We start from the raw sequence: 24,627 nt of genomic DNA, 5'->3' as shown, positions 1-24,627 counted from the left end.
TTATCCCAGTAATTACACACAGGCACACAGGCACACCCCTACTACATGTCAGTTTGGCCAATATTTTGGTAAGAATGGTAGAGTACATTATTTGAATGCCTAAACCTGTCTATCAGAGCTATGATCCTTGAGATTGCAATTGTGGTCAGTGAACTTGTAGGCTATTGGTCTGATTCAGAACAAGATGGCTTCATATGCTCATCTGGTTAAACCTTTCTTGCAATGTGAGTGCAGAAGCCATTAATGGTCGCCATTCCATCAAATGCCACTATTAGTTTACCCCACCATCTCTAGCCTGAATTCACTTTTACAACAGCAAGAAACCACCTTGTTTTTTTCTAGCAAGACCATTCAGATTCCTAACATTACATTTGTGTATGTGGCACTTCATAATCCCCTCTGCTATTGACTGATATAAGTAGCACAGTATTCTACCACTGAAATGCTAATGCTAAAACAAGTGATTTTAAAAGGTTTCCTTTTTAAAATAAGATTTTTTATTTAATCATCTGTTTATTTCTTTCAGAGATTTCTTTCAGCCCACAGATCTCAGGGTAGGTTACAAAATTTGAAAACAGCAATAATACACCAACATTAAATAAATAAGAGCAGGTAAAACACAGAGTTAAACCTAGCAAAGTAAAACCTAGCAGTGGACTGATGCACAAAGACTTTCTTAAAAACACTACATGGATTTTACATTTGCATCAGTCACTAGAAGGAATTGAGATGGTGTTTGCTGACTTATGTGGAACCATACAGACCTCTAGTGGTGCAAAATGGAAACAAATGCACACATTGATTGCAAATTTGTCAGGTTGTGAGGAGTCTTGCACACCAATGAAATTTTGCTAGCCTTACAAAAAGCCTCTTTGCTTTCCCCAGGGTTCCTTGGGTTTTTCTCCCAAGAAGGAACCACAAAATTCACCTCAGAATTGCGCATTAGGAAATATTCAGTGGGAATACTCTAGACCTCAGCCTTATCCAGTGCAGGGAGAGTTTCTTCACTATTTCCAGAACGCCCAATAATGTTTTCAGTCAGGCAAGACACAAACGACACCATCTGACCAAAGATGTGTAGGAATGTACGCGAGGCACAACCTACGTTCCTTAGTCTTACCAAAATTACTTTTGTCGTCCAAATTTATCCCATGAATTCACATTAGTCTATGAGGAAGCTGTTGCAAATGCACAGCCATTGAAACCCGCTAGAAGTAAGGGTTTTGAAAATGACAGTTGTTAAGTTGTGGGTGAACATATCAGACGACACAGCGATTCTTCAAACAGCTCTTGTTTATTCACAGGCCAGGACAGAACTGAACTGAAGGGTTCAGCCAGCCTGCTTATATAGAGCTCCAGTACAATGTAACTGTAGCAACTTTCTAAAACTATCCAATCACTGAACGTCACTTTCGATCCCTTATTTGCATAACTATCTACAGTATCCCCCTGCTGGCCCAGGGTGAGAACTTCAGTACATAACAACAGTAACTTTAACCCTTTGTGGACATCGCATAGCATGGAGAGAGGGTGAAAGCTGCTACCCTGGCCTTAGCCCACCTTGGGGGCTCCTACTGGTTCTGCCCCTGCCCTGTGCAAATTTTAGGACTCCCCTTTCTTCTGCGTTTGTAAGTTGCTTTAAACTGGGATCTTAGGATGAAGGCTATGATGATGATCATGATAATAATGATATGATAGGCAGAGGACCCTGGGCAGCATTACTGATGATGATGGTGGTGGTGGTATTAATTAAATTGATACGCCATCCTTCATCTGAAGATCACAGCATGCGGACTCAACAGTGCAAGTGACCCTACAACTTTTTCATATGCTGCTACCCACAAAAAAAAAGAAAATACCTAAGACTTCGAGCTGTAATCAATGTGATAAAACCGTTCAACCAATCATTTCCATCCAGCTGTTCAAATAAAAGCACCAAATTCATCCTGGTGTCTGCACACCTTTTAGTGCTCACTCCATGAACAAATAAATAATTTTGCTTGTTAACCTTCGCAACAAAGGAGAGGGGGGACAAAGCCATACCTGGGGAAGCTCCGCCAAAGTCTGGGAAAGGAATCTCCCTCCTCTGAAGAAAATTGTGCAGAAACAGACATTGCTTCCAGCTCATCCTCTGCCATCTGCAGTGCCTGCCGGAGAAGTCAAATGAGGTTGCGTCTTAGGGGTGTCCTTGAAGAAAGTACGGGGAAGGCTGCTCTCACAGGGTAAGTCTGCTCCAATTACACACATTTTCACTTGTTTCCAAAAAGCTTGGCTCAGCTAGAACTCTGCACATGCCTCTTGCACATTGTGTTCATTTGGCTTTGCCTCAAGCTGTGAGTATACGATGCCATTGCAAAGGAATCAGTTCAAGCTAAGGATCAAAGGAAGCTCTGGTTCTTCCTGCCACATACATTCTGCATTGTATTTGCCACGCAGAGGAATTTTCCCACTAAAACCCATGTACACAGAACACTAGAGATTAAGTGTAAGCCTAATTAGCCCTCATAACCCCTGGAAGTGAATGGAAGTGAATGCCTGTATTTGGTTTTAATTAATCCTGGACAGTAAAAATGGCATCCTCTGGCAAGTGCCTTAGCCCAGCGACCAGATTAAGGCTAAATGTGCATTGTCCAAATTTAAGTTTCTAGGGAAATGCCTCCACTTTCTATACCTCAGTTACCTCGCTGCAAATTCCGATTATCCAGACATCCTTCCTGACCTCCCAGTCACTCTCTCCAGTGGTAAAATCATATTGTGACTTTCAGTAAGAGTCTACTACTTGCAGCCATTGTCATTTAAAGTCTTTTCCACCACATCTCCATTCTTAATGAGAGCACCCTCTGTGGTGCTGGATTTACTTATAAGCTAAACAAGCTATAGCTTAGGGCCCCACTCTCTTGGGCCCCCCCAAAAAAATTAAAGGAAGAAAAAAACTGGATGTACATTTCCAAAATATAAGATAAAAAACACATAAAATAAAACCTACATACAGCAACAGTGTTTTGTGTTGTGTAGGTTCCTCTGATGTAAGTAATGGGCCCTGCCTGCTAGTCTGCTCCCTAAAATATCACTGGTTTGCTATTATTATTTCATGTTATAGCAAGTTTCTAGAGACGAGATTATGAAATTGTGTTTGTAAATTGTGTTTCTAAATGAACTTTTGTTACTGAGAAATGCCAATGTTTTTGCATTACTAAGTTTATTATGAATAAAAAATCATTTTAAGTTACAGCTTAATAATTATTTGACTTTTAATTTACTTCTTCTTAATTGTATTTCAGTACAACAATTACTTTGATAAAACACATACCGTATTTTTTGCCCTATAGGACGCACTTTTTCCCCCTCCAAAAATGAAGGGGAAATGTGTGTGCATCCTATGGGGTGAATGCAGGCTTTCGCTGAAGCCTGGAGAGTGAGAGGGGTCGGTGCGCACCTACCCCTCTTGCTCTCCAGGCTTCAGGAAGACATCCGCAAGCTGTGGAAGAGTTGTGCAACTTCGCACAGCTCTCCCACGGCTTGCGGATAGCAGCCTGTTCTGGAGGCTGGGGGCGGGGGAAGCTCGGACCTCCCCCGCCCCAGCCCCGCACCTGGAGGGGAAATATTTTTTTTCCCCTTTATTCCCCCCCAAAAAAACACTAGGTGCGTCCTATGGGCCGGTGCGTCCTATGGGGCAAAAAATACGGTATTTTGTTACGTGCAAATGGCTTTAGATACCTATTAGGTCCATAAATTACCATATAGCATATATTCAACACAAAACAGCAACAATTTGTCGTTGACAAAGGACAGCTGGACATATAAAGGGCGCCATTATCTTCAGTAGCTTAGGGCCTCATCAAACCTAAATCTGGCCCTGGCCCTCTGTGTCACAGCTATTGCCAGCAAGCCAGCCCTTTCCTAACAGCTGGGCACCTCTCATTCCCCAGTTTTTCAGCCCTCCCCAGCTTTTTGGGGTTCCCCAGGAAGGCTGCCTTCTATTCTACTCTTCTCCAAGCTTAATCCAACTCCATGGATACCTAAAGAAGCAATATTTCTTCCCCACTTTAGCTCAGTCCCTTACCCTTCTTGCCTCTTGTCGTCCTCTCCAGGGTTCTAGGCCATGTTTGATGTTTTCATTTTGGGTTTAGTCAGGATAGTTGCAGGAAACCAAAAGCCAGCATCTCCAAAAAGGGTGCTTTGTATATTTTTGGACCTTTATCGGGTGGGTTCTGTGGAACCCATGACAGAATCAAATGCAGGTAAAATGTACCGAGGCCTTTGGGGGGGGGGGCAGAGGAAATCTGAAGACTGGTTGGATTCTTGGGCCAGGAAGCAGAAACAAATTAATCCAGTGATGTTTAACCACCAGAAATTCATCACCCAATTCAACAACTTATTATTGGAGGGAGCTGTGATTGAACCCCTACAAGGAGGGATGTTGTTGTTGTTGTTTAGTCGTTTAGTCGTGTCCGACTCTTCGTGACGCCATGGACCAGAGCACACCAGGCACTTCTGTCTGAGGGATGTAAGTACCAGCAATTTCCATTCTGACCTGTATTCACCATAATCAGTGCTGTTTCCGTACTGCTGCAGTTCAATTTCTGCCAAATACCACATTATTTATCTCACTCTCCACCATTTAACATAAGTTACATAACTTATGCAACGATTTATATAAGATACATCCATGGAAAGAAAACATGAAAACAATGTAAAAATAAATAAATCATAGTAGGTATCACTTGCAGACTTAAAACAAAAGCAACAATCTGAACAGATACTGATCGTATTCTCTTAACTGATTTCCATTCCTGGCTACAGATAAAAATGTGAACTCCAGCAATTTCCACTCCTGTTTCCATTTTTGTTGGAATTCCCTGACATCACCACCCTGTTGTCTTAAAATTCATTAGAACTGAATATTTAGCCACTCTCTGTGCTCTACAAGCAAAATTTGTTATGGCCTCCGTTTGCGAGGAACACCCAAGAATTCTGCTGTTAGGCTCCTGAAAACAGAGGCAGAGAAAAATGGAAATGTAATCTTGCCAGACAGCATCCTTTTGTAACCAGGGAACCAGACAGAGGGCCTTCTCGGTAGTGGCGCCCATCCTGTGGAACGCCCTCCCTTCAGATGTGAAAGAAATAAGCAGCTATCTTCTTTTTAAAAGACATCTGAAGGCAGCCCTGTTTAGGGAAGTTTTTAATATTTAATGCCGTGGTGTTTTTAACACTTGATTGGAAGCCGCCTAGAGTGGCTGGGGAGACTCAGCCAGATGGTCGGGGTATAAATAATTGTTTTATTATTATTATTATTATTATTATTATTATTATTATTATTATTATAACAAACAAACAAACTGTAAACAGGATGTGTACTCCACTGAAGTTCCTATAAACGAGGCAACAACTTACATTTCTACTCCAAAATAAAACCTCTTTAGAACCTTGTGTTTATGATATTACTTTGTATTTTCATAACCCCTTCAAGTGGGCAAAGTGAGCCCTACACCTTATCTCAGAATGCGATAGCAGAACCCTGAAAAGTAGGTCACAGTGGCGTAGCGTGGGTTGTCAGCACCCGGGGCAAGGCAAGTAATTTGCACCCCCTAACCTGTGGATTTGCGCCCCCTAACCCGTGGATTCGCGCCCCCTAACCCTAACCCCCAGATGTTGCGCCCGGTGCGGCCGGCCCCCCTGCACCCCCCACGCTACGCCACTGGTAGGTCAGCATGATCAAGGACTGCGTTTGCAGATGGGATTCTGATTCACAGCTAAGTATCTTGGCTATTCCGCTATGGTGACAGCATAGCGTGGGGGTGCAGGGGGGGCCGGCCACACCGGGCGCAACATCTGGGGGTTAGGGGGCACAAATCCATGGGTTAGGGGGCGCAAATCCATGGGTTACGGGGTGCAAATCCACAGGTTAGGGGGCGCAAATCCACGGGTTAGGGGGCACAAATTACTTGCCTTGCCCCGGGTGCTGACAACCCACGCTACGCCACTGGTGACAGCAGCAACTGCCTGAACATAAATAATATACAGCATGTGATAGCATGAGAGGGTCTTTCCCAGACATGTCAGATCTAATCATTTCTTACCATGGAAAGGCTTTCTTAATCCTTGTCAATCAGTCTTACTCATTTCCTTTGAACATACACAGTCTGTCCTCCCTTGAGCTGCAAAGTCTATTCTGTGCTTATAAGGTAAAGCGACCCCTGACCATTAGGTCCAGTCATGACCGACTCTGGGGTTGCGGCACTCATCTCGCTTTATTGGCCGAGGGAGCCGGCGTACAGTTTCCGGGTCATGTGGCCAGCATGACTAAGCCGCTTCTGGCGAACCAGAGCAGCGCACGGAAACGCCATTTACCTTCCCGCCGGAGTGGTACCTATTTATCTACTTGCACTTTGAGGTGCTTTCGAACTGCTAGGTGGGCAGGAGCAGGGACTGAGCAATGGGAGCTCACCCCGTTGCGGGGATTCGAACCGCCGATCTTCTGATCAAGTCCTAGGCTCAGTGGTTTAACCCACAGCGCCACCCGCGTCTGTTCTTATACAGTTCTGCTAAATATAGTTCACAGCTTCTTGTCACCTTCTGCATTTTGGAAAACCGATTGGGGATGCTACTATAAAAAGTTCCCCCTCTACACAATAAAGAACCCCCAACCTGGCCATACAGTATAGAACTGATCCATGTTGAAAATGTCCATAAAAGTTCACCAGAATCTTACAGACTCATATTTAAATGGTGGCGATTGATGTGTTCTGTAGTTCTAGACCAGCTTTTCTCAACCTTGGGACACCAGGTGTACTTGAACTACAACTCCCATCATCCTTGACCACTGGCCATGCTGGCTAGCAATGATGGGAGTTGTAGTCCAATGACATCAAGGGACCCAAGGTTGAGAAAGGCTGTTCTGGATATGACCGCCAGGTGGAGCTGCAGTGCCACGGCCCATGTGATGTGTGGTCTTGGCAGTCTTGAAATGGTTTTGTGTAATGGAAGAGGTGAAAAGGGACCGTGAGATGCACTCAGAGATTTTAGTTATTACATTTTAGATGGTTTTCTCTCCCCATCTTTAACCCCAGCACTCCCCGGGGGGGGGGGGGGGTTAGACTATGAGATAATAGGTTTACAATCCAATTCACCAGACTATTGCTTCCAGACTATTGTTATGTTCAGGTAGAATTCAAACACATACAGGTAAATTCAGGTTTTGCTGGTCTGGTGCTCTTGTGCAACAGATCTGTTTCTCTTAAAAATTGGACTTTTTGCAGTAAGGAAAGCGATAGGAAAACACTGGAAAGTGTGGAATAATATTTGCTTGATGCAACGCCATCTAATCTCATGAACAAATGAGGAGGAATGTTCAATAAATAAGGTATCTGGCTCATTCAAGTAGCTTCCCTTCAAATGCTAAAAGAAAACTGCTGTGCCAAAGGGTAGGCAGCAAGGCTGAGAAGCAAAAAAGGTTCAAATTTCTCAAATCCCTAGTTCAATAATCACCTCTGCCTTACGTTAAGCCACTCAGCCACAGTAGCCTGCCATCCCATCAGCAATGTTTATTTTACTGAGTTGTTGAAATGCAGCAAGATAATGTATTTGTACACTTAGTAGTGCGATGCGCTAAGTCTTATTCTAAAGATTGCGTGGTTGCAGACACTGGAATTTTGCATGTTGTCAAAGGGGAGACAATAGCAGTTGGTCAAAGTTATCTATTTAATAATGTGCACTCCAGCCTTCCAAATACAGCAGCTTTTAAGGTTATCTTAAAGCAGTTGTGGAAAACCTCAGGCCTTGCCAGCGAGGGAACAAACTGCGGTCAAAAACTTCAGCAGTTTATTACGACTATTTCCTATTTATATATTGCAATCACTGCACGTTACACATCACAGCATAAAAGAAGCACATCCACAATGACTAGTCCTTGCCCTGAGGAACTTGCAATATAAATTTCAATGACAGAAGAGACAACAAAGGGAGAATGCAGAAGGAAGAGTCGCAAGGAGTCAGTACAATACAATACAATAGCAAATGCACCTATGTGCTTACATTTCATTTCAGCTGCGGGGAGACTAAGCGGTTAAGTGAAAGAGGTGAGCTTTGAGGAGGGAACTGGCATTGTGTAGGAATTTTAAGAGGAATGTAGAGGGCATGGCAAGGCTAAGACGCTAGAAGAGTTTAAGTGAACAGGGGGAGGCTTTGCAGCACCTGAGGGTGTTATAGTCAGAAGTGCAAACTTCATGGGCTGAGATATATTTCGAAATAAAGGCAGAGAGGAAGGAAGTTCCCTGGATAGCTTTGATAACAAGGACAGTGAGTTTGTGCTGGACATTGGATTAAAACCAGGCATGTCCATTGTGCTTCATAGGTAAAGGTAAAGGGACCCCTGACCATTAGGTCCAGTCATGGCCGACTCTGGGGTTGCGGCACTCATCTCGCTTTCTTGGCCGAGGGAGCCGGCGTACAGCTTCTGGGTCATGTGGCCAGCATGATGAAGCAGCTTCTGGCAAACCAGATCAGCGCACAGAAACGCCGTTTACCTTCCCACCGGAGTGGTACCTATTTATCTACTTGCACTTTGACCGTGCTTTCGAACTGTTAGGTTGGCAGGAGCAGGGACTGGGCAATGGGAGCTCACCCCATCGTGGGGATTAAAACCTCCAACCTTCTGATCGGCAAGTCCTAGGCTCTGTGGTTTAACCCACAGCGCCACCCGCGTCCCTATTGTGCTTCATAAATTGCAATAAATAGCTGTTTTTCTTGGTGCACTGGCAAGTCTGAGATAACACTTGCTTGACACAACATCGTCTAATCTTCCCGCAAGCAAATTGGGATAAATGCTCAATATACAGGTCATTTGATCTCAGTGGCAGGAAACCTCACATGCAGAAGCAGAAACTCCCAGGTCTTAAAGGCTCTCTTATGTTCCCTGAGGTATAAGCAAAAGAAATTCCCTCCACCTTCCCTCTCATTTTCAAGGATATAAGGCACTGGCCCTTTCACATTGCCTGCTGGTAATCATTTATTATTGCTGTGCATGGTGTTTTACAAGCGAAAATAGCAAAACACAGGACCCGACTCCAAATCCATCTAGATTACTGTTAGGTTGTGGGTGAACATATCAGACGACACAGCGATTCTCCAAACAGCTCTTATTTATTCACAGGTCAGAACTGAACTGAAGGGCTCAGCCAGCCTGCCTATATAGAGCTCCAGTACAACGTAACTGTAACAACTTTCTGTAACTATCCAATCACTGAATGTCACTTTCGATCCCTTATTTGCATATGTGGACCTGAACTATCTACAGTATCCCTCTGCTGGCCCAGGGTGAGAACTTCTGTACATAACAATTACCATCTAGATTTAAATATTGGGGGCAGCCTTTCATGAGTCAGCCGAAGCACCTTGCTTTCGTACAGATCTAAAAATTTGGTTTCTGGTTGTCCTGATCGAGAATTAAAACTTTAAAGTTGTTCTTTTGAATGTGAAAATGATTTATTAATAAAAGCTGTGATTCTTGCATTTTTATCAAGGGAAAATTGATTCAGGGAAAATCATATGGCAATGTTCTACAGGTGGTATTTAACCCCCAGCAAATTAGCAAAGATGCATAGAACATGTTCCAATATATGCTGGTGGTATAAACAGGCTGAAGGGACAATGATTCATATGTGGTGGGGCTGCAATAAAATTAAAAAATTCTGGGACACGATATACAGAGAAATTAAAAAAACCTTTAAACAAACTTTCAAAAAACAACCCAGAAGCCTTCCTCTTGGGAATATTGGGACCAGAGTTCTCTAAGGGAAAAGAAGAATATTCTTATACGCTGCAATAGCAGCTAGAATACTGGTTGCCAAAAAATGGAAAGGTGAAACGATACCATCAAAAAAGGAGTGGCAGGAGAAACTGTTTGAATATCTTGAATTAGCTAAATTAACTGAGATAATTAGGGGACAGCCAACCCAAAGGTACGAAAATGAATGGAGAATTTATAAAGAATATTTAATTAAACATTGTCCACAATGGACATGTTTTGACTAAACTCCGCAAGTTGCAAGTTAGATTAAGAATACATGAGACATAATAGAAGAAAGAAATTGAGTAAGGAATACGGAAACAGTGATAACAAAAAGGGGGGAAAGGATGAACCCTCAATGAGGCAGTTGGAAGCCATATGGAGGAATTAATAATTTGTCGATTAAGAAAAAGACTTAAACAATATAAGTGTCTTTTAGGAATATATATTGGTTTATTTGGAAATTTGTTTTTTGTGTGTTTTATTTGGAATGTATATTTTTTGTTGTGTTGGAAAATCAATAAAAAGCAATTAAAAATATGCAAGAGCTTTAAAAAAATGTTTGTGGGCATGTTGAACTGGATATATTTACAGTACTGATAGGAATGTTTTTATTTGTTCACAGTCTGCATGCGCCATCACTCTGAATGATACAGGACACACACCATGGTCACTTACTGCTGATTTTGTTGTCTCCTTGGATGAGCCAATACAAGGTAAACTATGGTTGATGAAAGCTGATATGAGCTAGGAATGCAGATATATGACAGTTATTCTTAGTATTAATTTACTTAACCCATAAAGAGTTTCCAAGTGACTTTAAGAATTCAAAAGCTTAGCATAAAATGGAAAAAAAATGCATTGCAATAAAAGTCATTTTTAAAAATTATTATTATTATTACCCCACCTTTCGCCGCTGACAGGTACTCAAAGCAGCTTACAGATAAAACAGCCCATAGAGCAAAACTAGTGAAATGACAGCAAAAGGCTCAGCAGTAAAAACACACCAACTATTGATAGCAAAATTGTGCTAATCCACCAGATGCCTGGGGAAAGAGACAAGTTTTTACCTATCACCCAAACAATCTTAGTGATGACATGAAGAAGACCTCTGGACCTTCCTGTGCTGGATTGTTGCTTTATATGGTGTGCAGCATCTCCTGCCATTCCGGTGACAGAAAGGTCATGAGAAAGAACAGTCATGAGACATAGTTATGGTCTTTTACTGGCTGTCCCCAATGGCAAGGCCCTGCCCTGGGCTTAAGAACATGGAGAGATGGGAGATACAGATACAGTTCTAAGGACACGTCTTTTAATGTCTATAGCACTTGACAGCATTTCCCTGCCTTTGCCCAGCAGATGGCAAGAGTGTGTTGGTGGTTCTTCGTCAAAGTCATTGAGTTGTTTCACACAGTAAGGCTGGCTTTGCTGAATCTGATGCGTGCGCGCTCTCTCTCTCTCTCTCTCTCTCCACTTCCTGCTGCATATGGTTCAAATTCTCTCCCACATAATGCTTGTCTAACTACTAATCTGTTTTACTTGAAGAAGCTTCTCAAGGCGCATCTTTTGTCTTTTGCTTTTTCCATCCCGAAGCTCTTATTTTCGATAGCTGAGCTATTAACCCTTCTCTATGCCTTCTTGTAGGGATGCGGGTGGCGCTGTGGGTTAAACCACAGAGCCTAGGACTTGCTGATCAGAAGGTCGGCGGTTCAAATCCCCGCAATGGGGTGAGCTCCCGCTGCTCAGTCCCTGCTCCTGCCAACCTAGCAGTTCGAAAGCACATCAAAGTGCAAGTAGATAAATAGGTACCGCTCAGGCGGGAAGGTAAACGGCATTTCCGTGCGCTGCTCTGGTTCGCCAGAAGCGGCTTAGTCATGCTGGCAACATGACCCAGAAGCTGTAAGCCGGCTCCCTCGGCCAATAAAGTGAGATGAGCGCTGCAACTCCAGCGTCGGCCACAACTGGACCTAATGGTCAGGGGTCGCTTTATCTTTACCTATGCCTTCTTGTGCCTACATTACTTAAGAAAATCACTGGTGCGCATGCACGGTCCAGCCCATGGAGGGATCTCTGCGGGACCAATCCGGTACAGGCAAGATAAACCTTGCCGACCCCTGCTATAGTTCATCCAGGTCTGGTGGATATTATTTTGGCCTCAGCTTCTCTGATGTTACTGGAAGTTGATTCTAATCTAAAGTTGTTCCAGAGAACTCCAATCCTGGGCGATTGTCCACTGCATGAGCATAGGGACTAAATCAAGACACTGTATCACTTCACCCCATAGGAAAAGAGGAAGGAGATGTGGAGTCTTAGGACTCATATTTGTTTCGTGGTTTTACCCCTTACTTGTTGAAGGCCATAACATCTTTCGGTTTGTGCCCCATCCATATCACAGGCTCCAGCAGAGTTCCAAGGAGGGGGGTGGCCACAATGTCCCCAAAAAGGCTGTAGGCTATGCTACCGCAAGACAGAGACAGGACAATGGCATCAAGTGCAAGGTGCTTTGAAGGCCCAAAGTCAGAACTTCAAAGCACATTGTCAGGTGCTGCTAAAGGGGAGTTTTTTTCCCCTTCTGTTGGCATGTGGCAGTGGCTGCAGTGTGCTTCGTTGGTGCTCATACACCAGTGGATCCTTCCCAAATACATGGCGAGTGGGTTAAGTAGTCAGTGTAATTGAATTAGACATTTTGTTTTTAGTACTTCTGCTTTGTTTTTAATTGCTAATTTTAACTGTAATTTGATTAAGAAGTTACAGGTAGGTAGCCGTGTTGGTCTGCCACAGTCAAAAATAAATAAATAAATAAATAAATTAAAATTCCTTCCGGTAGCACCTTAGAGACCAACTAAGTTTGTTATTGTGCTTTAGTTGGTCTCTAAGGTGCCACTGGAAGGAATTATTTATTTATTTATTTATTTATTTATTTATTTATTTATTTTGTTATGATTAAGAAGGATTCATCTATCTATATTGTTTGACTGATGGAGATCACCAATATAGCTGATCTATATTCTTCTCCTTGCCTACCCACTGCAGTTCCAGTTTCTGGCCACTGCTGTCTACGCCTCTTGCAATCTGCTTGCGGTGCATCTATTCCCAGCTGGATTCCAAACCTGGTGGTCTTCATCTAAATCTTCGCTTAATTATTCTCATCCAAAACCTCTACTGCTGGACTTAAGTGAAAAAGAAAAAAGACATTTTGAGACTGCTCTTGGAATTTTGACTGCCTTTATACCAGGTGTTCCAAGATAAAGCTCTTCCAGTGGTGGGAAAGGACTCGATGGCCCTTGTGGTCTCTTCCAACTCTATGATTCTATGATTCTATGACACTGCGCTGTTCCCTTCTGGGTGTCTTAATGGCATCAGAAACAAAGCAGTTGACTCTGAGCATTTGCGCTGAAGAATGGAGCCCTTCATTGTTGAACACTCGTCGAATGGAACTCGTCTGGATTGAAACTGATGATTCTTTTGGCAGGTCTTAATGGGCAGACCTTGCAGTCATGAAGAACATGTTTATATGTTCCAACTATTCCATCTCGGACACATCTGAATTGCCATCCTGGCAAGATGCCATTCCTGGCTTAGCATTCTGTTTCTCATAGAAGCAAGCTGGATACATCTAAAAAGCCCATAATCATGATGGCATCCCTATGCTGTGGCTTCAGACTTGCTACCATAGCATTATTAAGAACACAAGAAGCGCTATTCTGGAGCAAAACAAAAGCCATCTAGTCCAGATGCCCATAGGAAGCCCACAAGAAGGTCAGGATCGCAGCATCATTTGCCTGCAACCTGTGTTCAGAAACACTATCGGAGCTAAGCAGGTGTGGGCCTGGTCAGCACTCTAGATGGGAGACCATATGTAAGTTACTCTAAGCTTATCATGTAAAGAGATATTATATCTCTGTGAGTAGTAAAACAAATAAATCCTTATTATTCTAAATGACATATTCTGGTGGCATTTGTTGGTTGCCTCTGAAAACTCATGCTATAATAGTTTATCAGGCATCATCAAGCCTCGTTAGTTTGGGTGGAAGAAGTTTAGCCTGTTGAAATCAAGGAGGCTTAAAGGTTCTTAGCTTTGCCTAGACTATGTCATTAAATCTGCAAGGTACCATAAGATATCGTACTTGTGCTTTCATAGCAGAACAAAAAACGGGGTGAAGAGCAGAGGGGCAGGGAATGACAGCACAAAATGCATATTCAAACCCATTAAAGTCAAAGTTATTGTCTTTATACACTGTTGGCCAGTGGCGTAGCGTGGGGGGTGCAGGGGGGGCCAGGCCGCACCAGGCGTAACATCTGGGGGTTACGGTTAGGGGGCGCAAATCCACGGGTTAGGGGGTGCAAATTACTTGCCTTGCCTCGGGTGCTGACAACCCACGCTACGCCACTGCTGTTGGCTGAGCAGTGGGGGACAGAAAGAAGATGCAGCCTTGGGAATGCTTTGTCGGAAGTGCTGTTTGTCCCCATGACACATTTCCTGAGCTGCAACCTCTTTAAACCTTCCTACTGATTTCAGCGGTGATGTCTGCTGCTTTTTTGCCTGTGTTCACAAGTCAATATGTCCCCGTTGACTTAAATGGAAGTAGATAAAAATGATACAAGGGAACTGATGTTCTTTTCAAACGAAAAAAAACACTTAAAAGCCAGATAAACATGAATAGCTCATGCACAGAATCAGTTTCATCCCAGCATTGAAAAATCAGGGTTTCCACCTGGAATTTAACTGGACCAGACAAAACCAATGCTGGACCCCCAATTTTGGAATGGAATGGAAAGATTTTATTCTCCTCCTCTGGATTCCTTGGTTCTGAATACCAATTTGCACAGCTCATATTGGAACTATTGTGAATTGAGCATCTTGGCCCAAGAAGTTATTCTCTGCTTGGAATATAAAATGAGACTCTGTTCGTGCATGGAAAACCTTCCACTGATCAGATGATTAAAATCATCTGTAATTTATCTGCTTGCCCCAAAATTATTTAATATTAATTTTAAACTATTTTTTTGGTCTCGATTTAAACTATTCATGCAGAAATCTTTTCCCCAACATGGGGCTTGAACCCCCGAGATTAAGAGTCCTGTGCTCTATTACTATTTCCTGTTAGTTGTGCTGCTGAAGCTTTTTGCTGCTGTCATTGAGGATTTTTATGAACTGCTTGTTTTTTTATTGTGTTTTGTTTTGTTTTACTTGCGCTTATGCTCTTTAAAATGTCCTAAGTCACTTGGAGATGTTTCCTATGTAACAAGTGATGATGATGATGATGATGATGATGATGATTCAGAGGAAGAGATTTCAGAGGGAATGAATTGAGGATTAGACAGGGAAATTTAGAGCAAAAAGGTCCTTTGTGCTTGGGCTTCTCCCTTCATTCTTTGCCCTGCGCTGACCAAGCTATGTTTAGTCATTTAGTCGTGTCCGACTCTTCGTGACCCCCTGGACCAGAGCACGCCAGGCACTCCTGTCTTCCACTGCCTTCCACAGTTTGGTCAAACTCATGCTGGTTGCTTCAAGAACACTATCCAACCATCTCGTCCTCTGTCATCCCCTTCTCCTTGTGCCCTCCATCTTTCCCAACATCAGGGTCTTTTCCAGGGAGTCTTCTCTTCTCATGAGGTGGTCAAAGTATTGAAGCCTCAGCTTCAGGATCTGTCCTTCCAGTGAACACTCAGGGCTGATATCCTTCAGGATGGATAAGTTTGATCTTCTTGCAGTCCATGGGACTGCACAATAATTCAAAAGCATCAGTTCTTTGGCGATCAGCCTTCTTTATGGTCTTCTTTATGGACCCTGATGTTGGGAAAGATTGAGGGCACAAGGAGAAGGGGACGACAGAGGACGAGATAGTTGGACATTGTTCTCGAAGCTATCTGCATGAGTTTGACCAAACTGCGGGAGGCACTCAAAAATAATATTTTGTTGAAATCCTTACAGCAGCTCTGTAAGGTCATTATTATAGCCCCATATTGCAGAAAGAGGCTGAAGCAGAGAGAGAGAGAGAGAGAGAGAGAGAGAGAGAGAGAGAGACAGACAGACAGACAGACAGACAGACAGACAGACAGAGGTTTGAAGGAAAGATACCTGGATTAACAGCTCATTCTCTTTGCCACTACACTAAACCATCTCATTGCATACCACAAGGAGATAATGCAAGGAAATAAGAAGAGTAGGATCAGACCACTCCCTTCTTCTGTGGTTTTCAGCAGCTGATATCCTGAAGCATTACTATCTTTGACTGCAGAGGCAGAGCACAGGCAACATGACTAGCAGCCACTGGTACCTTTCTCCTCCATGAAGTTGTCCAATCCTCTTTTAAAGTGGCCAGCACTGCCTGCTGTGGCAGCGAGTGCCATAGTTTAACCAGGCCCTGCATTAAAAGTATGTACCCTCAATCCAACAATGCTCAGCTTCATTGGAAGCCCACAGGTGTTATGGTAGAGAAAAACTTTTCTCTATTCCTTCTCTCTGTGCCATGTACTTCTGTCATGTCACCTCTTGTTGCCTTTTCTTTAAGCTGCCCGCCCGCCCAATGTTGCCTGCAACCTTTCTTCCTTGGAGAGTCGCTCCATCTGTTTGATCATTTTAGTGGCCCAACTCCACAATACCCTCTTTGAGGCGAGGTGACCAGAACTGTACACAGTTTTTCCCCAAATGGCCCAACAGTTTAAAATATCCTGGAATGAAAGATGAAATTAGGGCTGAGGATGTGTGTGTGATAGGAGCCCCTCTTCCACCCCAACCAAACTATCCCAGAGCAGTAGACCCCCTTCTCCACCCTCTCCTCCACTCAAGTTTGGAGCTAGATGAGCAGTCCTATAACTGGGCAGTTAATGTTCAGAAATCTCACAGCAGGGGTGGGATTTTTTGTCTTGTTTCTCTGCCCCCCCCCCAGCAATTCCTTTTGGGCCTCCAACCTATCCATTTCTAATGCACAGTGCTTTTTTTCTGGGCAGATGCAGGGGTACGCATACCCCTAAACATTTTGTGAATCTAAGTTTGGCCTCATTGAGGGACAGTATTTCAATATGAATAGGAAAATGAGAGTACCCCTAAACATTTTTTAATGGAACAAAAGCACTGCTCATACATACCAGAAAGCAGGTCCTCTTCCTAGCTCCCAATTCCTGCCACAAGGCTTGGGTGAAAACCAGTTTCTTTCTAAATCAAAATAAAACCTAACTTGCACTGGGAAACGCCCCCAGAAGCATCATCACCTGCAAGGATGAGGCTGAAATAGACCAGCCAGATGCTATAGATAGAAGCATGTGAATGCCCTGAATACATTAATGAATTTTTTCCAGGGGGGATTAGACTTCAGTACAGAGAATACACCCCATGCAGATGTTTTGCTGTGATTTGTCAATGGCGTTGCAATTTAATCCACTGCACAGGAAACAGAAGAGCCTTTCAGCTGGGGTCTCCCTCTGGGAGCAGAAACATTATCTCCTTTCCCCATTCCCAGTAATTTGGATTCATGAAAATAGGGACTGACTGAGCAGGCTGTAAGAACAGACTTTCCATGCCTTTGCTGTGCCCATATTTCCTTCAGCTATTCTCCTGCAATCCCACGGGTTTTTAATCAATGTTCCAGAGATCATTTGCAATTCCTAGGAAGCTTATCAAGCTTTCCTCCATGTGAGGATCCATAATGACAGACAAGCTTCCATTGTCAACTGTGACCACTGTGGAGGACAGTGTGGAGGACAGAGAAGTTACGGTGTGAGATGTAATCCACTGGGAGCAGTCAAGTACAACATTCCTTGTTTTGCTAGAGTGGACATGCAGGGGAATGTTTGGTCCAGCCAGTCGAAACTTCCTGTTCCTCCTGACCTGGAGCATCCTTCCTTGCAAGTGACTAGTGGGTGGACGTGACCTTTGCAGACCTGGAAAAAGGCCAAGGCATGCCACCACTTTTCTCTCTTCTCTCTTCCTTTCCGTCCTGCAAACTTCCTGTACTGCTGATACTGAGCTTGCAACCAGCTTTCTGCTGTGTAAGAAGGGGAATGGACATGGGTGGTGCTGTGGGTTAAACCACAGAGCCTAGGACTTGGCAATCAGAAGGTCGGCAGTTCGAATCCTCATGACGGGGTGAGCTCCCGTTGCTCAGTTCCAGCTCCTGCCAATGTAGCAGTTCGAAAGCACGTCAAAGTGCAAGTAGATAAATAGGTACCGCTCCGGCGTGAAGGTAAATGGCATTTCGTACGCTGCTCTGGTTTGCCAGAAGCGGCTTAGTCATGCTGGCCACATGACCAGCTGTACGCCGGCTCCCTCAGCCAATAAAGCGAGATGAGCGCCACAACCCCAGAGTCGGTCACGACTGGACCTAATGGTCAGGCGTCCCTTTACCTTTTAAGAAGGGGAACACACCCTGCTAAGTGAAGGAACGTGCTAGCGCAAGTTAGGGGGGATATTAATAAACATTATATCCTCTCCTGCCACCCTCAACATTCCCACATACGGGACTAGGGCATACTCAAGGCCTCATGGCTGTCCTGTGTGAATCAACAGAATGCCCTAAAACATACTGCGGGGGGGGGGGGGAGAGAAAGATTGAGCCAATTCCCCTAGTTGTACACAGATTTTAGATTATGGACTATTGGCAAGTCTCCTCACACACTATTTTCTTTTTTAAATGTTCCTCTAAAGCTGCTGTTGTTGATATTTTGAAACCTTCCTGCAGGAGCACCATAGTGATCCTACAAGAAGAAAAAAGCAGAAATTAAAAGCTCAGGTATTGATATTTTAAAATTGATTGCAGTACAGTGGGACAGGTGATTTAGCTGATGTAAAAGCCCCCCCCCCCCGAGCTGCTGTTTACTTTCCAAATCTTCTTTTAAATTATCTTTCATTATGGAAGCATAATTGAAAGAAAAGAAATTAAAATGAATCTAAACACTATCATGTTATGAAATAAACTTGTGTCATTAAAAAAACCAACCTCATATTTTTGTGTTCTGCAGAAGTTCAGCTGTACAATAGCAGATTTTTTTTTATTTAAAAGGATACCCCAGAAACTTATTCAACATGCAGAGGCACTACAGCAGATGAACAGGCATTCCTCATTACATACCCTCCAACATTTCTCCAATCCATAAAGATAATTTTACTACAGTGGTACCTTGGGTTACAGACGCTTCAGGTTACAGACGCTTCAGGTTAGAGACTCCGCTAACCCAGAAATAGTACCTCGGGTTTAGAACTTTGCTTCAGGATGAGAACAGAAATCGTGCTCCGGCGGTATGGCGGCAGCAGGAGGCCCCATTAGCTAAAGTGGTGCTTCAGGTTAAGAACAGTTTCAGGTTAAGAACGGACCTCCGGAACGAAATAAGTTCTTAACCTGAGGTACCACTGTATTTATACCCCATACATCTTATTGGGTCACCCCAGCATGCTGAGCATCTTCCAACATACAGCATCTAAAAACATAATGAAATATTTAAAAAACTTCCCCATAGAAGATTGCCTTCAGACGGCTTGGGGGTTGGATAACACCACACCCTCCAACATTTCTCCAATGAAAATTGGGACATGCTAAGGAAAAGTGGGACATTCTGAGATCAAATCAAAAACCAGGATGGCTTCTCTAAATCAGGGACGTCCCTGGAAAATAGCGACACTCAGAGGGTCTATCATTAGACTGGGGCTGAAGAGAAACAAGGATTACATCAAAAATAAGGATTCCCAACTTCGTTTCGCTGAATCATTTTGTTGATTTCTCAGTGTGTTTACTTGGGAGTAAGTCCCACTGAACAGCATGTTTACATTGAAGCAGTACCACTGTTAATTTTTGATTTCCCCTTAGACCTCCCAAAATGATGACATGAGATACCTTTTAAACCTGTAGTTCTGCTTTCTAACTAAGCCCTTTGCGAAGAAACCCCCCAATCTATCTTTACATGTAATAAAAATGTAAGACTGTAGTCACGCTGCAGTTTGTTTGGCCACAGAAGGAGATGCTGGCAGGGGAAGCCCTGGTGATCCACAGCAGGACAGCTAGAATGTGGGAATGTTCAGGGATGCAGGAGAGGATATATTGTCTGATTATATCCTTATCCAACTTGTGTTAACAAGTTCCACAATTTCAGCAGAGTAATACATTCCCCTTTATTTTAAGTTTGCAACAGCAGCGTTTGCTCAGGCTCGCTAAGCCTCTATAATAACTGCTCTGGTATTTTCCCCTTTTTCCTCTCATAAAATATAAGAGACGACATAGTCTTTTACAAAAGTATAAAAAGAGTTTACTCACATTCTGTTCACAATCAGATCCCAGAAGGCAGACTTAGCTTAATGAAGTAACATACACTTGAAATCTATCTCAAAAGAAGACACTTTCTATGACATTGGCTGGGGCAGCAGCATGAGGTGGAAAGGGGGCCTGAGCCTTTTGTGACACCCTCCCCTTCTCCTTTGCACCTCTGACATGCAAGGGGGAGAAGATGAAGTACCGTATTTTTCGCCCCATAGGATGCACCGGCCCATAGGACGCACCAGGTTTTTTTGGGGGGAAATAAAGAAAAAAAATTATTCCCCCCCCCCCAGGCTGGCAGTGGGGAGAAGCGCTCTTTTCCCCGCCGCCCGCCTGCAGATCAGGTCCGGGGACAGTGGGAGGACGCGCTGCGCCTCCCAGCTGTCCCCGGAGCTTGCAGGGCTGGCAGCGGGGAGAAGAGCTCTTCTCCCCGCCGCCCGCCTGCAGACCAGGTCCGGGGACAGCGGGAAGATGCGCTGCACCTCCCCGCTGTCCCCGGAGCTTGCAGGGCTGGCGCTGCGGCTCTCCTGAAGCCTGCATTCGCCCCATAGGACGCACACACATTTCCCCTTCATTTTTGGAGGGGAAAAAGTGTGTCCTATAGGGCGAAAAATACGGTAGTTGAAATTAGTGTAGGGAAGAATTTGCAAGAAAAAGAGTTTGGATTTGATATCCTGATTTATCACTACCCTAAGGAGTCTCAAAGCGGCTAACAATCTCCTTTCCCTTCCTCCCCCACAACAAATACTCTGTGAGGTGAGTGAGGCTGAGAGACTTGAGAGAAGTGTGAGTAGCCCAAGCTCACCCAGCAGCTGCATGTGGAGGAGCAGGGAAGCGAACCCGGTTCCCCAGATTACGAGTCCACCGCTCTTAACCACTCCACCACACTCCCACCTTCCCACTACACCTTCCCACACTCCCCATTTCAACTGCTGATTTGGACAGCGGACAGGAGCATCACCTGTCCACCATGTGACATCAGAATGCCATGTGATTGATATGTGGGTTGCCCCACCCACATGTCAAATGTTAGTCCTCAGAGTGGGAGCCAGAAAGGTTTCTCGTTGCTGGTCTTGTCGTGGAACTCTATTCAATATTGATCCAGAGCAGAACTCCAGAGTATAGTTAGCAGAGTAAAAACTTAAACATGTTGCAGGCTTCCCAAAAGATAAACCAGAGGCAATTAATATTTCATCCAGCAGAGCTTTACTGCTACTGAAGGCATTTTTAAAAAAAGAATTTTTTTTACCAACAACCAAAACATAAACAGTGAAACCCCCCCAGGCGACTGATACATTGGTTATACATAATCAATAATAACATATTCAAATCAACGATATGTACAATTTTATATACGTTAACACTCCTCCATCCGCAAGGTTTATTTAACTTTCAACATTTTAATTGCCCCAAATTGTTCAAACCTACCCAAATAATTCAATATCTTCTCAAACCAATCCTCCTCTTTCTCACTGACCTTAAACCCTTTCATTCTGTGTATCTTCACAGTTAGATATTCTAAAATTATAATATTATTCAGTTTTTTCCTCCATTGGTTCACCCCTAGCTCTTCTGCATTTTTCCAATTACTCGCTATAACCTGTCTAGGTGCAGTTACCATCAATTTTACCCATTTATATTCCTCTTTTGTTTTTAACTCGGTGCTGCTCAGACTAATAAGAACCATTAATTTAGATATTCCCACCTTCCAACCCACAATTCCCGATATTTCTATACCAATCCGTTTCCAAAATTCATTAACTAACGGACAGTCCCACCACATATGACTGTACGTTCCTATCATTCCACATTTCCTCCAACAATTCTTACTTCCAGATTTTGTAATATGATATAACCTTACAGGTGTATAATACCATTTTTGTACCAACTAAAGGCAAATGAGCATAATGGTCACAAATCTAATACATTCAGGAATGGCGCTGTCCATAAGAAATCCAGTTGCAGCAGACTTCACTTAAACGTACAATAACTTATAATAAGACTAAACCTTAAAACTACAGTATATACAGAACACCACACCGATAGGAAATAGAGAAACCAAGTGAAACCCAGACTCCTTCTGGCTTCTTATAGTCAGTATGCCCTTGACAGAAAGAGTTAAGAGAACCAGTTTAAGACAGCTGCAATCAGCTTCTCTGAAGGAATCACCCAAATATCATGAACCTTCTGCTTGTTTCTTTCACACAGAGAAGCTGCCAGAACCCTTTGAATTAAGTAGAATAGGAAAGATCTCTACACATCATACCAATATTTTCTGTACTAAGAAATGCAAACTGACAGGTCTAAGGGGTTAGTGTGTGGGGTTGGGGTTGTTTGGCATAGGGTGGGAGATGGGGTAGGCTGGGCTGGTGAGCAACATGAGCAGGAGTGCAGCTCCTCGTTCAAAATAAATAAACATGAAGAAATATCCCCAGCAGTTCTGGTTTAAAAATACGGTTGCATAGAATGGCAGAGATAAAGCTACGTCTGCAGTTTCATAACTCCTGTCTCTGTGGCCAGTTGATGTACCTGCAAGTTTCTCACGCCCCATGGGTGACTCTTGACCCCCCTCCCCTCATAAGGTAACCTCCAGTTCTCAACAATAAATAATCTACACTGATTATTTTTGCAAGCTTGTAACCTTAGATGCCACTAACGCCGTATTAAATTGTTGGAAGAAAATTATATCAAAAGGACCACGTTGGCAGGAAATAATCACTAATGTCAACCATTTAACATAATTAATTTTTTTCTGTCACAGGGATATTTTGTATCTTTGGGGCAGATTTGAAATATGAGGGCAACATTTTGCATTAAAGGGAAATGAGTTAATCCTTAGGAAATTGGGAATAAAATGGCTTGATGAAGATGCCAGACAGATTGAGTATGAAAATATCGCTGCAGAGTGACCCAGGAGTTTTCTGCAATGGGCTATGGGGCGGGCGCTCTTCCTGCCCCAGAAGATCCTGGCTCAGCAGGTTTTATTATTTCATTTTCTTTATTTGGAACATTTTATCCCCCCTCCCCCCAAAATTATGACAACAAAACATACAAAAACAATGTCAAAAAAACAGCAAAGCCAATAGGGAAAATAACAGCAAAAATAGTAATTGTAGCAACAAAATGACACCAGGCCACAGCAATCTCCACAACAAAATCTTTGCAGGAAAAACTGCACCGGTTGTTTCCACACTAAAGACCTACCCTACAGCATCACAGAGGCAGTTTTTCTTCAATTGGCAGGAAGCAAAATTAAAGCACTTAATTCTACAGAATATCATCCAGCAAGGCATTATATTATAGCATCCTTCCATATTGCCTACTTGCAAGTAAGTTCCATTCAGCAAATGTAATTTCTAACATTAACTGAGAGATTACAGGTTGAGCCCATTTTATTGCTTTACTGCTCAGTGTGATGGGCAGGTGATTAAGTGCCCTTTGTTTAGTCAGGTTCTGTTTCAGATTCCTGGGTTTTAAAACTGCAATACTGTATAGGGAAATAGCGATGGGAGAGGCTGAACCGGAAAGAGGAAGTTTTTTATTCCACAGAATTGTAAAACTGTAGCATTAGAACAGTCCCAAAGGGTCATCTAGATCAGGGGTAGGTAACCTAAGGCCCGTGGGCCGGATGCGGCTCAATCGCCTTCTCAATCCGGCCCACGGACAGTCTAGGAATCAGCGTGTTTTTACATGAGCAGAATGTGTGCTTTTATTTAAAATGCATCTCTGGGTTATTTGTGGGGCCTGCCTGGTATTTTTACATGAGTAGAATGTGTCCTTTTATTTAAAATGCATCTCTGGGTTATTTGTGGGGCCTGCCTGGTGTTTTTACATGCGCAGAATGCGTGCTTTTATTTAAAATGCATCTCTGGGTTATTTGTGGGGCCTGTCTGGGGTTTTTACATGAGTAGAATGTGTGCTTTTATTTAAAATGCACCTCTGGGTTATTTGTGGGGCCTGCCTGGTGTTTTTACATGAGCAGAATGTGTGCTTTTATTTAAAATGCATCTCTGGGTTATTTGTGGGGCATAGGAATTCATTGATTTTTTTCTTCAAAATATAGTCCGGCCCACCACATGGTCTGAGGGACAGTGGATCGCCCCACATCTGAAAAAGGTTGCTGACCCCTGATCTAGACAAACAATGCAAAAAAAGAAGCTGGGAATGTACCGTATGTTGTCAGCAAGTGGTTGCAAACAAACAAAAAACATCTGTATTCAGTGCCCCAAGTTTTAGCTGGTGCAGATTCTTCTTTTAATTAAGTTTCTAGTCCTTAAGATTATAAAAACAAGTGCAAAGGGGGATTTGAAATGCCAGTGACCTTGAAGCTGGCAAGAACATATGCCTAGAAATGAGAAGCACAGAAGAAAGGAAAGATGAGGAACAGTGCCCATCTGTGGCAACATTGCACCAGGATCTCAGGACAGTCATAGAAAGAAGCATGAGACTCTTAGGATTGTGGGTTTGAGCCCCACATGGGTCAAAAGATTCCTGCATTGCAGGGGGTTGGACTAGATGATTCTCATGGTCCCTATCCAACTCCATAAATCTATGATTATATGCCCGTTTGCCATGCCTGTGGGTTATTCTGCC

At 43.3% G+C, this 24,627-nt stretch overlaps 2 long non-coding RNA genes across 3 annotated transcripts in view; both read left to right on the top strand.

The window, feature by feature from the left end:
* Positions 1–10: 10 nt before the first annotated feature.
* The window catches only part of LOC310844661, an 85,897-nt gene continuing 61,280 nt past the window's right edge, over positions 11–24,627 (top strand). Inside the window, exons 1-2 of one of the 2 annotated variants that reach the window (XR_014564219.1) lie at positions 11–2,222; positions 4,352–4,419. This is a non-coding gene — a long non-coding RNA (uncharacterized lncRNA). Of the gene's footprint in view, positions 2,223–4,351; positions 4,420–7,259; positions 7,496–24,627 lie in introns of those variants that run through there. The other variant, XR_014564220.1, reaches the window with a different exon arrangement.
* LOC310844660 lies at positions 8,702–13,054 on the top strand. The gene is made up of 3 exons (XR_014564218.1): positions 8,702–9,315; positions 10,413–10,503; positions 12,821–13,054. It is a non-coding gene; the product is annotated as an uncharacterized lncRNA (long non-coding RNA).

This window comes from Podarcis gaigeae (assembly GCF_964106915.1).
Source record: "Podarcis gaigeae genome assembly, chromosome: 5".
Lineage (NCBI taxonomy): Eukaryota > Metazoa > Chordata > Lepidosauria > Squamata > Lacertidae > Podarcis > Podarcis gaigeae.
This window is presented reverse-complemented; position numbering and strand designations above follow the sequence as displayed.